Below are 17,097 nucleotides of genomic sequence, written 5' to 3' on the forward strand. Positions count from 1 at the left end.
CTTTCAAAGACCATGACAAAAGACTGTATGTAGCTTTTTCTCTCCTACCCAGAAAATATCAGTGCAAAGCTTTTTCTCTGGACTTTGCAGTTGCTGTGTTCTGAGGAATCAAAACTGGTAGCCCAAGAAATGGAAGTTGTGTATCATCCTATCCAGTCTTAATCAGTATGTTGGTCTTACCCATGTGTGACTAATCCTGTTTGCAATCAATTTATCTCAGTATTTTACTGCAGCAACGAATTTCACTGATTAATTATATGCTGAGTAACGTAATAGCAGGGACACTAAAAACGCTGCTCCTTCATTTGGATGGAACTCTTTTGTCTGTTGATATACACAGGGAAAAGTCCACAGGTCTGTCCTTGTCATTCATTACTTTATACATCAGCAAAATCTGCTGCTAAACTCAGGTAGTCCACTCCTCTTCAGTATCTCACCATATGGAACTTCTTCATAACTTTAATCATGCTGTTGACCTTCTCTGGATCTTGCCAAAATACCTTCATAATTCAGGAAAAAAAAGAGGAGTTTGAATGTACTTGTTCATCCCACAACAGTCTTTGTATACATCTAGGAAGTGAAACACAGGTTAATACAGGAGCTTATTTTGTATGCATCTGAAAATTTGCTCTGTTTTTTGTGTTGCTTCTTAAAGAATGTTTTTCATTTGCAAAACATTAACATTTGTCAGGGTTATTTCCAGCCACACAGAAAATGTTCCTTTGTGTATTTTGATTATTTAAAGCAATTTTGCTTCTCTGATGTATATGTGCATCCAGCACAGCATGTTCACTGCTTTGAATGAATGTGTGGGGAATGCTGTTAATTTCCTCATGTGCATGTAGAGAAATGCTTTTACTGTCTACTGCACATGTTGAGATGGGGTTGCTTTGTCTTCTCTTTCACATTATATAGTGCAGACTTCTTTGTATTTGAAATGTAATAGCTACCATAGATTACAAAATTGACAATAACCAGTATATGCTAGACACTGGTATGCTTTGGGGCTTCCCAGGGTCTCCAGATGAATTCCAGAGTGCTCGATTAGGCACCGAGGCTTTTACCGTGCTTTGGGTGCTGGGTGTTTAAGAGTGGAGTCCAATATAACTAGAGAGTAGCTGGAAGATTGTGCTTAGATTACAGTGAGGGAAAATACTGATGTCCTAAAAAAATAATAATTAATACTTTGATCACTTGATTAGCAGAGTTTAAGAATGCTCTGGCATGCATTATTTCCAAATCCTTCCCCTAAGACATGCATTTTTCTGAGCACAGCAGATTCTGCTGCCTAGCCATCAAAAAGTGCTCAAGGAAGCCAATGCCTCCAGCATGCTGCAGTCATCTTCCCTATGGATCCAGGGTCTAATGCCTTGGAATGAGTGCCACAGACAAGACTGGTGAGGTGTGGGGAATTGCTCTGTGACTGTATGTGTTTTCATTGACTAAGCTTCAAGGACAGCTTGAAAATATTATGGTGAGAGGATTATGTGCTTCATTCTGCCTTACATTTAAGCATGTGTCTAATTTTAAACACATAGTTACTTCCATTCATTTCAAGGGTATTATTGTTCTACCTAATTTTAAATATCTGCTCATGTGATTTAGTAAATTGTATTCAGAAAAGGCATCAGAGGCAGGAGTACCTGTGGATGTAATGGGATAGCTGTCCAGTGGAAACATCTCTCTTCTGTGTCAGAACCATTGTTCTTCTCCAGTTTAAATAAAAATCTCACTTTCTCTGGATTTCTCCCATCTTCCCATGTAAGGTCATTGTAGGCTTTTTCATTTGGAGGGAATTCTGGCAGCTCTCATGAGCTGTCCTAGCTATGACATATTGTGCTGCAGCCTCAGTTCAAGTCTTATCAAATTGTTACTCATATTTGTACTGTCTCTCACTGTGTATTTCAAGCAAACTCAGGTGTTTTTAAAAAGAAACAAAAAGACATTTTCTCATTGTTTCCAGGAGATTTCAGTCGAGCCCAGTGTTGAATAAATAAATGACAGAACAGAAAAATATATATTTCTAGTCCTGGAATACAAGTCAAGCACAAGACTACAAAGCGGATAGCTATGATTTAGAAAACTATAACTCAGTATTAATGTTTAATGGATGTGGCACATTCCTTGCTGGGAAGTGTTATAAATCACTCCTTGAAAGAAAACAACAGAATATTTGAGGAGCGTGTTGACAAGGGTTTTGTGTGGTTCAAAGGTGACATGGAAACAATGGCCACCTGAAGACAGTATTATATCGCTGTGACAAAGAGCAATTCAGCTCTATTCATTTCCTAAACACGGGGAAAAAAAGTGGCTTTTTTATCGTTCTTTTGGTTCTGCTTATATCTTTGGTACATTCTTATTTTCTTCTAGGAAGAAGATTTTCCACTCCTATCATTCTTAATTAAAAGGGTTTTTTTCCATCCTGGTGTTCAGTCTATCAGGCATAAATGCTTTTTGCTGTGTTTTGTTGTAGCATTAAGTGAGCTGGCTGTGCCCTGAAGACTTGATTCTGCCATCCTTATTCCTGTTGAGATTGATTTTGGTACCGGCTGTACCCACCCTGAGTCGTTTCTTTCTTCTCCATAATTATATTGAAGTCAGCAGGTCTGTTCATATCAGTAGCTGCTCACTGTGTGGTGGTGTTCAGAGCACAGCCCAGGAGGACTCACTGGCAGCCAGTGTGTTAAGTCTGCCTGAATATGGCTAGCTGAGCCTGGCCCACTGAGTACTCAGCTTAATAGCACTTTCCAGAGTAATTACTGCTGAGTACAGTGGAAGCAGGGCAGGATCCTGACATGTTTTCTCTCTCTCTGTTGCTTCTTACTTCCCTTTTTATTTCTGAAGTGAGTGAATTTGGCTGGCTATTTCCCTAGGAAAAGCAAGGTACGTGATTATAACCAAATGAACAACTTGGAACCACAAGAGCCCCAAAAATCAAATTTGTTTATAGCTTGTTACTGCTTTTGTTTGTTTCAGAAAAGCCTATTACATTTACTCTTAAATGATACAATATGACCAGTGTGATCTTGTGGTAAACAATAAGAATAGCTGTTTCTCAGATTCTGCTCTTTGTGGCTTCTCAATGTTTTTTATTAAACAACAGAGCTTGCAAACTTTAATTCATAAACTCACCTTTTAGCCTCATCAGTCATAATAAAGAACCTTAATAGCTAAATGTTCACATCATACAAACTCAATTGTGGTTCAAATCTTGGTCGATTCCTTTTTTGAAACATTTTTGGAACACTAGTTAGTTTCTGTTTTGCTATATATGTTGAAGAAAAACTGTATTGTGGATATTCCTTTTTATTTAAATAAATAGATGTTTGTTTGAAAGAAAACTTTCACCAAGAGAGAAGAGTACTACTTTAGACATCAGTGGCCCTAGTATTTTACAAAGTCTGAACGTTGCTCATCCTTCTATGTCTGTAGCTTACATACTTGGTAGTGAGTTCCTTCTTTTAGCTCCTAAAAGTAGATGTGTTCTCCATTCTCTTAAGAGAATTTATATCAGTAGGGGTGTTGTGCATAAGGACACTAACAGTATCAGCAGTACAGTTTTGCCTTGAATGTGGTTACTGAACAGATATCCCTGTTGAGCACTGTGAACCTGACTGTCACTGACAGCCGGTTAATACCAAAATTAACACACAAGCCACAGAAGAGAAGTGTGGCCTTGCAGAGCTCTTGAGTAGTACATGTGTGTTTTATTCTGTGTTGGCCCTCCCATGATGTCTTTAGTCTTTATGGTGATGGATAGACCTGATGCTGGGCACTTCAGTGTAGTGGAAGTATTCTCACTGCATATTTTGCACCAGAGATATTCATATCAGCTGGATTAAAAGGCAGAACTCAACATTTGAGGGTATTTCTAGTCTAAAAATGCTTAGTGTGTGCCTGCACATGTTTATCTACACACACTTTTACAAATATATATAAAATATACAAATATATACCCATGTCCATGCAAGGGTCCCAATGTTAAAAAAAAGTATTAAATCAACTTTCTGAATGCCCCTGTTCATTATTTTGCTGACTTGGAAACTTTGAAGTGTTTTGTATCCATTTCATTATCCCCAAAAAGCATGAATTGTAATGGAATTTACATAAAAATCCTGCTTTGGAGTGGAGACTTTACTGCACAGTCAGCTGCCCCCCTAATCCAATCTTCCCCAATGCAGTTGGCCTGCTGGTTGCCAAACTCTAACAGTGGGGATCTCCTTTGTTAAGAAAAGTATGAATTTGAGCTTTAAAATGAGCAGAAGTCTTTTCTATTACTCACGATGCCTCCTCTTGCTGAGTTTACATGAAATGTCTAGCAGGAGGTGTTATTAAATAGCCTCAAAAATTAGGCAAAAAACCAATTATCTAGAAAAGGGACACAAAAGGCTTAAAGAAATGAGCATTTGAATTTTCATTATTGAGTATCCATGGGACACCACAGCACTATTTGAATTTTGTTATTAACCCTTTGCATAAAAAAAATTTAATACTTTTAATCAGTTTTGAATTACACTTTGAGGAAAGCACAAGTTGGGAATTTTAAAAAGCCTCCTTCATTTCTTTCAGTATTATTTCAGTGCTCCCGTGTTTGCACTTATCTCAAAAGAGTTTTAACTTTGTATTAGATTTTTTGTGAAGGTTGATTACATGGGCATTTCAGTCTCACCTTCATTCTTTATTTAGCTGAAATTCCTAACCAGTTCAGTGGGGGGTAGACAGGACTCAAGTGTTCCTTTAGATGAATTTCAGCTTCTAAAAAAATCTTAGGGGTTGAGTAATGTATTCTTGTTTGTTTTTTCCACTCTACAGATAAAATCTAGAGAGCATTCATCATCACCTGGATAGGAGTGATTTAAAGCAGCTCACAGTTTAGGCTGGCAGCCATTTTCTGAACTTCAGCAAAGCACCAAAATTAGAATGGCAAGCAGTAATTTAATAGTGTTTTCATGGGACCTTTGCAGAGGGGATACAGACAGAGACACATATTGCTAGGGAATTCTTCCCTAGCACAGAACAGATCGTGCTTTATTAACAAAAATCATCCAGCTGTCCTTGCCTCAAGAAAAATGCTTTCTTCAAATTAACATTGCTCTTTTATTTTCAGGAAAATGAAGTTTTCTAATGGGTCAGTCTTGTTTTTATTCTAAAAGATTCAGTCCCAGTGTCCATGTCTGGTCATGAAACATGACCTTTTCCAGTCAGGTTGCTCTTCCCATTCTGCTTGTTTCCTCCTTCTTGTTTCAGTCTTCTTTATTAATTTTTTTTCTATTTTTTTTTACATTTTTATAAGCTTTACTTTGCTATAATCCCTCTAAAAGTGATAATCTGAATATTATTAAACAGTAAAAAACAAGCTATTATGGCAGAGCACATCTAAGCACAGAAGTCATACAGTCACTAACAGACTTTTTCATTTGGTTTCTTCTGTTTTTACTGGGCTCTATTGACTTCTTCTGGAGCACCAGTCTTCCCAGAGCCAGAGGAGAGCAGTCTTTTGGCTGTCTTCCAAAATGCATTTGCCAAATAGTAGCATTAGAAAACTCCCAGGATTTCTGACAGAGGAGACAATGGCAGTATCCAAGATCCGCCCGCCAGGATCCTTCACCTCTGCCCAGACACAATGCCAAACTATACACTTGCTTAGAAAAGATCCACAGAAACCTTTGACATCTATGGATTTACAAGGAGAGAGTTTACTGGACACTAATAGCACTGACGAGAACGACAAGCTGTTACAAACATTCTTTTCCTGGTTTCAAAACAGTTCAGTTTCCAGGCAAACACGCCATCACTTCACTTCAGGCCCATATAACAGATAGATCTTCAGACAGCAGTGAAATTTAGCAAATGTTTCTCTTTTTATGATCTAACTTAATTGTTTTCTGGTTTTAGGTGAATGAAAGTGGTATCTCCATCTGAAAGGAATGCTTAAAAATAGAGTGCTGTCTTTTTGTTGAGGTAGGTGCAAGTTTGGCCTTTGCCTGCTCATTTGCAGAGACTGTAGTTAGTTTTTGGGAGACGGAAGGAAACATATGGGCATGCATGGCCAGGCCCCCTTGAATATTGCTCTTGAATGCACACTGCTAGTGAACTGAGGAGGACCTGGAAGGACTGACAGGTCTATTTTCACTGCAGTACTACAGAATCAACAATCAAAATAATGTGGAAACTGGACTAGGAAAAAGCACAATTATGAGGGGAATCAAATATTTTGGGCCATTCAAGAAATAGAAAATCAGACTCAGGTCTGCGAAATCTGCTTGGGAAAAGTTCTGTTTGAAGATTTGTGAAAGGATGCATGATTGATCCTTGTCCTGAAAAAAATAAAACAGGGGAACCTTTAACATTTGTGTCCACATCTTTAGCTGGAGAAAAGGATGCAGTTCCATTAAGTCAGTGCAACTGTGCTAATTTGCACCAGCTGAGCTTCTGCTTCTTTGTTTGTGTAGCCTTGTCGGCACCCCTTCCAAGGGAAAGCAAACATTCATTGTTCTTTCCTGGGTCAAAGAGAAGTCAGTGCAGAAGGATCCCAAAGTTTCCTTATCTCTTCTTGTTTTCGTTTTCACAACTAGCATTATTCACATACAAATGACTTGAACTTACAGTGCAGAACTTAATGCATGTGCTTCTGAATGTACCTGACACTGGCTGATGGATGAGTAATTTCCATGAGTAGAATTCATGTATTGTCATTGTTTTATGCAACATAATCCATGCCACATTAATTCAAAATGTGTAAACTGGAAAAAAACCAGCATGATCTGAATCACAGTTCATTTCTGATGAAATTTAAATCACCTTTTACCCTAAACATTCATTTCTTAACCCTTTGTTTCTTTAGCAGTTATTTTACACCCCTTATTATTTTATCCTTTTGGTGTTATTGATCCTGTTCTCAATAAACTGCTTTTTTTCACTCTAAGTGGAATATCTTATGGATCCATGCAACACTCTTTGCAAACAAGCTGTTAGTGACTGAGGCATGATCACAGAGAGGTAGATGATGGTGTCTGCATTTGCATTCACATATATGCACTCTTATTGCACATTAAGAGTTATATTGCTAGCTACCATTTTATTATTTCCCATATAAATACTTGCTCATATTCTCACAGGGAATTATGTGTTCATTAGAATAAGAGTGGCTTGATTAATGTGAAATCCATATCATGAAGGGGTTTGGAAGTTACTGAAGAAGATTTTTGGAAGCTGTTTTCCAGGAAACAGTTAAGGAGTCACTTCTCAAATGTTGTTAGGTATTTCCAGTCATCCAACTTCTTTCAGAATTAATTGAGAGGTCAATACTTAGTCACCCCCTAATTAGTCAATGCTAAATATAATGTAAGAAATATCACAGCCAAACTGGAGTCCTAAGATCCATCTTCTGCTGAGACATTAGAATAACTTTCAGGATTCTGATTGAGGGTTTGGGGCTGAATGTTTCTTGTGACTGTCTCAGAAGGGCTTGCAAATCTCATTAAAATGCTGTAACCAGAATGAAATGTGGTTTGGAGCGATTTCCTTGTCCCTGATGGAAATCACCCGTTCCCAGGATATTGCTATCCCAGTTTTGCCAGGGACAATATATCCCTAAGGCTCACAAAGCACTTGGGAGTAAGGAAAATGTTTGGCCTTTAAAACAGACAAGGTTATGTCAAGAGTCAGTTATTTTAAAAGAAAAAAAAGTCCCTGGTGTGAGAATCTTCGCAAATTTAAAAACTTTCCTCTTTTCAAGTGGTGCAAGCTGAGCAGTGGGCTCTCCTTGGCTGTACATTCAGCACTTTTTCCATGAACAAAATATAAATATTTCCAGAAAACCCATTTCTATATTTATTTTCAGAGTGACATCACTTCCCCTCTGTATAGCTGGTGAGAGATGGTTCAATCCAAAGCCAGCACTATTTTCAGAGAATACACAGACACATAGTCAGGGTGCTAGCTCTGGAACTGCAGTGGTTTTCACTGTAAATGAAACAATGATACTCTCCAGTTCCTCACCCAAATTCTCTGTATTCTTTTGGTTTAGTACAGGCTAAAGAGCACATTTTTTGTGGGGAGTCTCATGTGAAAATATTGACCACCAATCATCAGACAGACTCCAGTAGCAATTACTGTAAACTGTGCTGCTCCATCCAGTAACATTAATATTTTTAACAATTCTCTTTCCAAAAATAACCACACTTTGTGAGGATCAAAAATGAACAGAGTTCTCTTCTTTCCTCCAAGTATTTTCTGAAGCAAACTATCATTTAAGTGTATTCTTAAGTACACAGGTGCTATTGTAATCGATGCAGTGGGTTTATCTGAACCTTTGGCCATACTTTTATGAGTATCAAAATATGTTTTATTGCATTTTATAGAAATGTGTTATATTTATCTACCTTTTTGTTTACCCTCCACCACTTTACCCCCCGAGAAGAGGCTTTTAGGAGGGAAGGTGTTCAGCAGCAACCTGCTCATGTTTCAGCTGAGGGGTGTGTTCCCCTCAAGGAACAAGAAGGCTGCTTAACTTATAAATATCTCCTCAGCCTCTCTGTTTGAAAGGCCAGTGCTGCTGGGGCTCAATCACTGGTGGATAGGCAACCTTTCCTGCCTGGCAATGGTAAACAATCCTCAGCTTTTACCTTCTCCTGCAGGAGTCTGAGAGCATTAGCTGCATGGTAGATTGGTGCTCAGGACAGAAGGGAGCTATCCCTGCTTTTATATCTGCAGAGCACAATTACCTGCATTTCCTGAACCCTGGCTGCCTCACTGAGTGTTCTTTAGAACTATTTCACCAAAAAACCCCAGAGATTTGTTTCCTTTTCATTTATTTACATGTAGTGCTTACCTTGGCCGGTGTGGCCGTGGTTTTTAGGGCAGGGTTTCTTATCTCGCCTGGGAACCTCGATGATGTTTTAAAGAAGCCAAGTAGTTCCTCATAGCCACACATCCCTCCAGTGGCTCAGTCAGGATCAAAGTCAGGGTTCTCTTACACCTTTTTTCTCCCCTTTAACCACATGGCCTCCCTCACTGCTGGCAATATGAATCTGAGCTACACTGGCTGGGAAAACTGCAGCAGGCAAGAAAGGAAACAGTCACACCTCCATAGCCTTGGGACTCAGGGCAGGTCAGGGCAGGGTTAGCAGCTGCTTGCAGGTAATGCATCTTTTCACCAGGAAAGGTCAATTTAATGTGAGATCCCTATCAAAAATGCTAACTCAGTGCTCTGAAACTGTTTTGAGCCCCTAAAGAAGGGTTTCAGTAGCTACATCCTGCATCTTTAACATTTTAGTGTTTAGAAACTGATTTCCTGGAGCTTTAAGTAAGACACCAGGTATCTTGGCTCCAATACAGATTTTTAGAACTTGAGTTGATATGGGAATTCTGAGTTGTGCTTTCCTTATTTTGTGTATTGTTAAATTATACACTTTGAGGTGCTCTTATGATTAGTGTCATTTACTCTCAAATTCTTGTGAATGTTATTTTGAAGCACTTCAGATATTTTCATTTTAATGACACATAATGATAAATACAATTATTAAAAAATACATCCCAGTGCAAACCTAGTGATGTCTTAAGAATCCTGGAGTTCTTCAGAAAAATGATAAGACTATAAATTAAAATAACATCTAGGCTAATTGTCAGTCAGTGTAAAAACTAGCCTTTTAGTTTGCTGATCAAAAGCAAATGTTTTCATAGTGTGATGTCAAGAGGAAAATAATTGCATTGATACAGCAATTTTAGAGCACAGAGGGCAGAAACACACATTTTTTGGTAAACCTTTGGAACAGCTAGCAAAAGCAGTGCCACAAGAAAAAAAAAATTAGGCATTTTGATAGAGACAGTGCTAAGATCATGTGCTAGCAGTACCCTGAATGTTAATTACAGAATCTTGAAGTCTTTTCACTATTATATAAAGAATCAATTCAATGACCAGAGATCAGATGAAATATGAAAAGGCTTCTTAGTCTGCCTTTGTACCTTGATGGAGGCGCTTTCAATCAGCGGAAACCAGTACATTGATTTACTTATTAGGAAGTCATTAAAAAAGAGAACTCCACTGTGAACCATCTACAGAACAAGCTAATCTGGTGCCTTTCCAGGAGAGATGACCATCTAATGCCTGAAATTCATAAGACAAAAGGAAATTTTTCCTGATTTATAGATACATGCTGATGCTGAATGACTGTTAAAAAGGATCACAAAATTCAGCAGAAGCTTTGCTTGCTGAGGGAATGTGTTATGTAAGTTTTGGATAAGGAAAGGGGGTTTAGGGGAAACCACACTGTGATTTTTATGGGTATCAACTGAAATGCACATTACAAGAAACAACAGCAAACTTGTTAAAAATTCCACCAAACTTCAGACCATCAATAAAGCATCGACACTATCACTAATATAATATTTACACAGCGTAATCTCAGACTTGACAGTGATTACACAACTTTAGGCAGACATTTTGTAACAGAATTTTGCGTAAACTTGAGTTGCAAGAGCCCTCCCAAGAATCTTAGTTTACCTTTACTGCAAATTTTCTCGACTGGCTTATTATTTGGAAAAGTCCAAATTAAGTTTTGATAACAATAAAGTCATAGAACTCATATACAATTGAAGGATTTGTTCCATTCAGCTCCCATATCCATGCAGTGCTTTCTTGCTGAGTTCCCATATTCAGCCAGTTTGACTGTGTACTTGAGAAGACCTCAATATGTCACTCTGATAGTAATTTTAGAATATGGTCTAGATTTCCTCTTATCTCCTATCTCACTCAACATCCTCAGCAATTTACCTAAGAAAACAAAACCAGGGAGGAGACAGTGCTGGCTATCAGATACAGCATCAAGGTGCTGCAGGTTCAGGTGTACCTGACTTGATGGCTGAGCACCATTTTACCTCTCTGTGGTGCCATTTCTATGAAATTTCAGTTACCCAGTACCATGTCAGTACTGGGAAACTGAAATTTCATCAGTACCATGCCTTGTGATCTTCATGTGGAGTACACTATGAAGGACAGGTATTAATTATCATGAAAGATACCTATCTCTTCTTAGATATTAGATATTTTCATTAAAATTAATCTAAAAGTAGTTTTAAAAGGTGTTCAGTCTCCTTTTTGTGTGTGTGTGTGTTCATTGATGTCCAAGGGCCTGTTTTTAATTTTGCTTATTATGATTAAAAAAAAGTTGAGAAGCTAAACCAAAATAGAACATTCTTCAGCCTTTATTGTACCTTTTTAATCAAAGTTCTTCACTTTTTTCTTTAACATATGAGACAGTTGGTGAATGTAAAACAAAAAGAGAGAAAGCAGAATACAGAACAGTAAAGAGGTTAATGATAGGAAAGTTTGAGAGGCTTACTAAAGTGAGTATGGAAAGACGTTTGTGGACGTAGTAAAACATCAAAAAATTTAGAAATGCAATTTTCTTCCTTTTTTTTTAAATGTGTGAATAATAAGGAGGAAATACAAAGCTCAGGTCTAACCTGTTGAAAGCTCAATGTATGCAAAGCACCAGAAGTAGAAATTATGTTCAATAAAAAAGATGAAAGAAATGTAGTAAAGGAAAATACTAAACTCCAAAAAATATATACATTTATGTCTAGAAAAGAACAAAACAGACACAAAAATTGATTGGAAAAAGATATTCTCAGTTGCTAAAACTGAGTAAATTAGGAAGGGTTACATACTTTTATTGACATTTTCTGATGTAAGCTGAGTAGTTCAAAAGGAGAAAAAACTTCTTAGGAGCAAGAGCTTTTCAGAATTTTGTTTAGTTTGTTAATTTTTGTTGGGATTTTTTTCCTTTCTGATCTAGTATTTCTTAGTCCTTTTCCTTGTGTAGATTCAGAACAAATATTTGCCATTTCTCCCCCTTAAATGTCTACATAGCTACATTGTAATAGATTTTTATGATGTAGAGGGTTAATGAATGTTATATATGTAGGTATAGTATTTTGAGAGGATATATTTGAGAGGATATTGACTTTCCATTTGAGATGGAAAGTCATTCTGTAATTAGATGAGGGCTATACTCATTTTTGAATGGAAAGCTACTGCTAGCATTTTCTAAACAAATTATTGCATGACAAGCTACTGCAGTTCTGTCATCAGGACAATGTTTACCAAGAGCTCCCTGGAAACACCTCTGATTTCTGGGATTCAGGGGGAGGTCTACAGCACTGTTTCTGTGGACTTTGCTGTAGAGTTGGTGCATGAAGCAAATGGATACTGCTTATTTTTATATATTTTTGAAGGATGTTCACATTAAGTTAACAAAAATGGAAGCAGCGCTATTTATATATTAGACAAACCACACCTCAAACCCCATTTCATATACAAAATTTTTCAGCTTTCCATAATGCCCATAGGCCCACTGCTTCTGCAATATATCTTTGTCTGTCTTGATAGTTTTATTATCAGGAGGGGCTGTTTGATTCAGGTTTCACAAAGGGGGTAAGATTTTAATTTGGGTGGATTCTTCATAATGAAAGGTTCTGTATTTTCAGAATTTATTGTATAGCTAAGGCATTATATGTAGACATAAATCATTGTGTTATATCAGTGTTTACTCTGAGGCTGGTGAGGCAGGGGAATAGGATGCCCAGAAAACTTGTGGATGCCCCATCCCTGGAAGGCCAGGCTGGATGGAGCTCTGAGCAACCTCTCATCTAGAGGAAGGTGTGCACACCCATGCAAGGGGTTTGGAACTAAATGGTCTTTAAGGTGTCTTCCAACCCTAACCATCTGAGTCTGTGATTCCGTGGCTGTGTGATATGTCCAGGTACAGTGGTTAAAAACCAACTGCACGCTTTGAATAGAAAAGCAGCACAGCATCCATGAGTTAAGTAACAACTTAGGATAGGGACAGTTGTGACTACCAACACTGAACCATCATTTTCTTATATAGAGGAAAATCCTGGAGAAATTTATACAGCTTTTAAGATTTCAGTAAGCCCTTGCTGAAGTTAACCCAAGGTAACTGTGAGCTGTGTGAGTTTCTGTCCTGCAGGGACAGATCATGTCACACAACCCTATGTAAGTGGGAGCAGCCTCCCAGGGTGGCTGCAGCCTTGCCTGGGTAAGGCAGCTGGCAGAAGGGCAGTGATGGCCTCCCAGCACAGTGTCCTGCACAGCTCACATTGGAATGGTACAGGTGCTACTCGGGTCCAGCTGCAGCCTCTGTGGCTCTATAATGTGTCTGTGAAAGAAATCCACAGTGCTCATCTGCAAGAAATGGAGAAACAGCAAATATATACTACCTGTATAACAGATTAAAAAACTGAGAATTTAATGCTAAAATTGCATTAAAAATATTTACTTTTCTTCTTAGTTAGCATGCATATTTAGATTATTACTAAATGCTGCATCTGTAACATAAAAAATACAACCCAGCTGAAAAGTATAAAGTATCCAGTACTTTGAGGGTCATCCTTGTGGTTGCTTGGTTATTGTGTGTAAGTTTGTTTTGTGCTGTTATTTGATTAAGGCAGGACTTAAGGTGATCTGGCTGCCTTCTCAGCACTGAGGAGCTTATACACCTTGCAACTGCCTCTAATGTATTCCAGTATTTGTGTCTTTGTTACTATGACATCTGGTTCTTTGCCAGACATTTTGGGTGGCATTGCTGTACACTTCATTCTCAAAGTGCTGAGTGATATGGTCATGAAAAATGCCTCCTCTTTGCCCATTAAAAAAATCCCAGTCATATCAGAGTTGTTAAAATTTATGCAAAATCTATTCAGTGAAACATAAATAGTCATCACTTGGAGAACTTGCTGTGCAAGGCATGATCCTGCAATATGCTAGGCTCTTCTGAGATATTCTCAGCACCCTCAACTTTTAGTGAGTTGCCTGATGCTCAGCACCTTGTCAGATCTGGCCTCTGAGAAGGAACATGAAAAGACCCAAAGCAAACTGACAAATATTTAGCTGTTCGTTGTACAACTCTATTTTTTTTTCTCTCAAAAGTAGCAATTTAAACAAAGGATTAATTTAGAAAGAAAAAAATATAATTAAAATTGAAAGAGGAGAAACTAGGCTTATGAAAAAGAATGTTAACAGTATTTGAAGTGGCAAAGAAATTAGAGAGATAGAAAACCTATTTTTTATTTAAATAACATTGGGAAGGTTGTAGATGTTGTTTAGTATTGTCCTTGAATATTTTGCAAGTGGCGCAACCACTTCATGAGATGCCAATTGCTGAAATACAGAATTGTGATTTAAAGTGACAATGTCACCTTAGTTTTAGTCCAAGTGATGGATTTTGCTATGAAATGGGTTTGAAATGGGTATACCAAACCTAACATGGAAAGATGTGTTTGCATTTGAGTTAATTTCAATTAAAATTAGTTTTGTTAGAAGTATCACTCCCATCACTTGTTATGAAAATTTTATCTCTTTTAATGTGAAGTCAAATGGGCCTTACCATGTACTCAGGAATAGAGCTGATGCATCCAGATAGCCAAGACAGGCAGCAAAAATCCCAAACTGTACAGAGTAGCTCTGGATATTTCTTTTCTTTTTAACTGGATGGATAAAAGAAAATAGACAAAAAGCTTTTTAAAAATACAGGAAGCATATTCTTAATTGCTTGCACCTGGTTTATCTGAAAAGCTAATACGGAATCCTGTGATACTGACTGATATCACTTTCTTTTCATTTTTTATTGTGATAAACTATAAAAATGGCAAGATGATAGAATAGGAAGCTTTTAAATTGCAGATTGCATAGTAAATCAACTTAATTTATGTACTATGTTTATTGGTAAATTGTCTGGATTCATTAAAACCCTGGAACTGCATTCGTGTAACAGAATATGGCCTCTTTTCCTGGATTTTGAGTCCATTTTCAAGCTGCATAGACATCTTTGAATGTGTTAAAGTAGTAGCCTCATTTAACAGGGAGAGTTCATAAAGCTTTGAAGATGTTTTAAATCATTAAAACTGATGATGTCAATTTGAATTTTTTTCAAAATGACCAATTAAAGTTGAGATTTTTTTTCTAAGTATGGAAGGGTTTTTTTCTAATTCTTGGAAAATATCTAGATTTTTTTTCTCTGTGAATGTTTGGAAGCATCATTCAGAAGACCAGATAATGTTGCCATCATAGCCATCATTATTAATCATGAATTCTTTCATATTCCCCCCTCACATCCTTTCCTCTTACAGGAACTCAGCCCAGTGCATCCAGCCAGCCTGACTCCTGTGAATCATTTCAGCATTGTTTTAAACTTGGAAATCTGACTCTGCCACAGCATTGTCCTGTGCACTGTGGTTATTTTCATTCTTTGCTGCCAGTTGTTTGGGGAGGATTTGTAGGGCTGAGCTTTCCAGCACCTCTCTCCAGCAGAGCCGTGCCTGCAGAGCCCACCCTGCCAACCAGCCTTCCAGCCATGGGCTGTGACAGACAAGCTCTGCCAGATGTCCTTGCCATGATTTCAGATATTCATGCTCACAGCTGTCCATCTCACAGTTCTGCTGGAAATTCCTGTCAGCCTACAGGGACGAGAGAGAGGAGCATGTGTCTGTGCATGAGCCACCCAGGGTCACACTGCCTGCTAATTTAAACTGCCAGTGAAAAGCCTTTGCCCTGGTCTTTGGGACTGGAGGTGGGATTGCAATCTTCCAGTGGAGGGCAGGGTGCAAGGCTGGGAAGTGGCAACATCTAAAAGTGTTGCAGCTTTGTGCTTCAGTGTATGTGAGCAAGAGCACAAACTGCCTGTGCTAAGTAAACAGGAAAAATGGAGCAAAACCAGGTCAGCTACACTGCATGATGAGTTTTTAGATAAGAAAGCAGCATTTGAGTTCCCAGTGTCTTTTTAATGGCTTGGTGAAATATATTTTGTTTTCGCAGTAAAGTTGCTAAACTGTGAATATTTTATCCAAGCGATTAAAGTAACTTTTTACTCTTACACATTAGGCATAGAATATTTAAATATAAGTGAGAGAGGGAGCACTAGATATGATAATATCTGACAATGTGTTTCAAATTACCAGCAAAGCATGTGCATACATATATGAATACAGCTGTGGTTTCTCTTCAGCATTAGGTAATGTTCTTTTAATGAAAGAAAGGAGTGAAAGCTCCTGCTATTCTCTTCAAAGGAAGGGCATTTATATATTTTATATAGCACTCTTTATACTGCTGTGTTATGGTATGTAATATATTGGAACTTCTCAGCCTGTGATAGACCCCCAAAGGGTAGATGTGTAGGTCTAAAAGATGAAAAAAATCAAAGACATGATCTCTTGACAGAATTATATAACCTTCTCACACTGCCTCTGAACCTCATTGAATCCTGGAGGTGACAGAAAGTTGGCAGGCAAAGTCGAAGCAGCTGCTGGTGATGGCATGGCTGAGATCTATGAATCTATTCAGTGTGATCAATGGCTGAATGCTCAACAGCCCCAGCCACTGATCACCACCCTGACCCCAGCTCCTGCTAAGTCCAGCAGGTTGCTGGGGAGGCTTTAAGAAGCAGGGAGTGGAAAATGGAAAGCAGGACATGAACAGCAAAGGGAGGAGAAGGACAGAGGCACGAGCCCTCCTCATAAAAGCTATTCAGGAAATTGTAAAACTCAATCCTATGTGCACGGTACTTGATCACATAGAAGTTTTGCTTTAAGGTGCATACCTGAATGCATGCTGAGAAATTCTGTTTTCTACACAGTCTGGGAAGCCTACCTTCCATGGAATTTCAGTACATGCCAGAGGTCTAGTTTCTCTATGCACCTTTGGCTGTCTCACCTATAATATACACATGAACCTTGGTTTTTACACCCTGTTTTTTAAAATATAGCATGTAATAAATAAAATACCAACATATAGTATATGCCAAATTTTGCCAAAGAAAGCAACACTATAGAAAGGGTACAAGTGATTTTTACAAAATGCATTTTACTCATACTCAAAAATACTTTAACAATTTAATTGTTTCACAACAGGAACTATTTCAGTGCAATTGCATCATGAAAAGTTACTTTGTTAGAATGGCAGAATAGATTTCCACATGCTTTAAGTTTCATAGGATTTATCTGATTTTCTCAGTTCACTAATAAAAATATATTTTACAGCTTTTAACAGCAAAACTTGGAAAACTCAAATGCGCTGCAAAA

The 17,097-nt window shown here is 37.9% G+C and overlaps 1 protein-coding gene across 10 annotated transcripts in view; it reads left to right on the plus strand.

Moving 5' to 3' along the window:
* Nucleotides 1–17,097, plus strand: part of ADGRL2 (adhesion G protein-coupled receptor L2) — a 387,495-nt gene that overhangs the window by 184,090 nt on the left and 186,308 nt on the right. For 9 of the 10 annotated variants that reach the window (XM_050977761.1, XM_018912304.3, XM_050977756.1 and 6 more), the window contains exon 3: nt 5,896–5,961. The exons of the other annotated variant lie outside the window; for it this stretch is intronic. The gene's annotated coding sequence lies outside the window, so the exon portion shown is untranslated. The remainder of the gene's footprint in view (nt 1–5,895; nt 5,962–17,097) is intronic. 10 annotated transcript variants of the gene reach the window in all.

The sequence above is a fragment of the Serinus canaria genome, chromosome 8 (genome assembly GCF_022539315.1).
Source record: "Serinus canaria isolate serCan28SL12 chromosome 8, serCan2020, whole genome shotgun sequence".
NCBI classification, from domain to species: Eukaryota; Metazoa; Chordata; class Aves; order Passeriformes; family Fringillidae; genus Serinus; species Serinus canaria.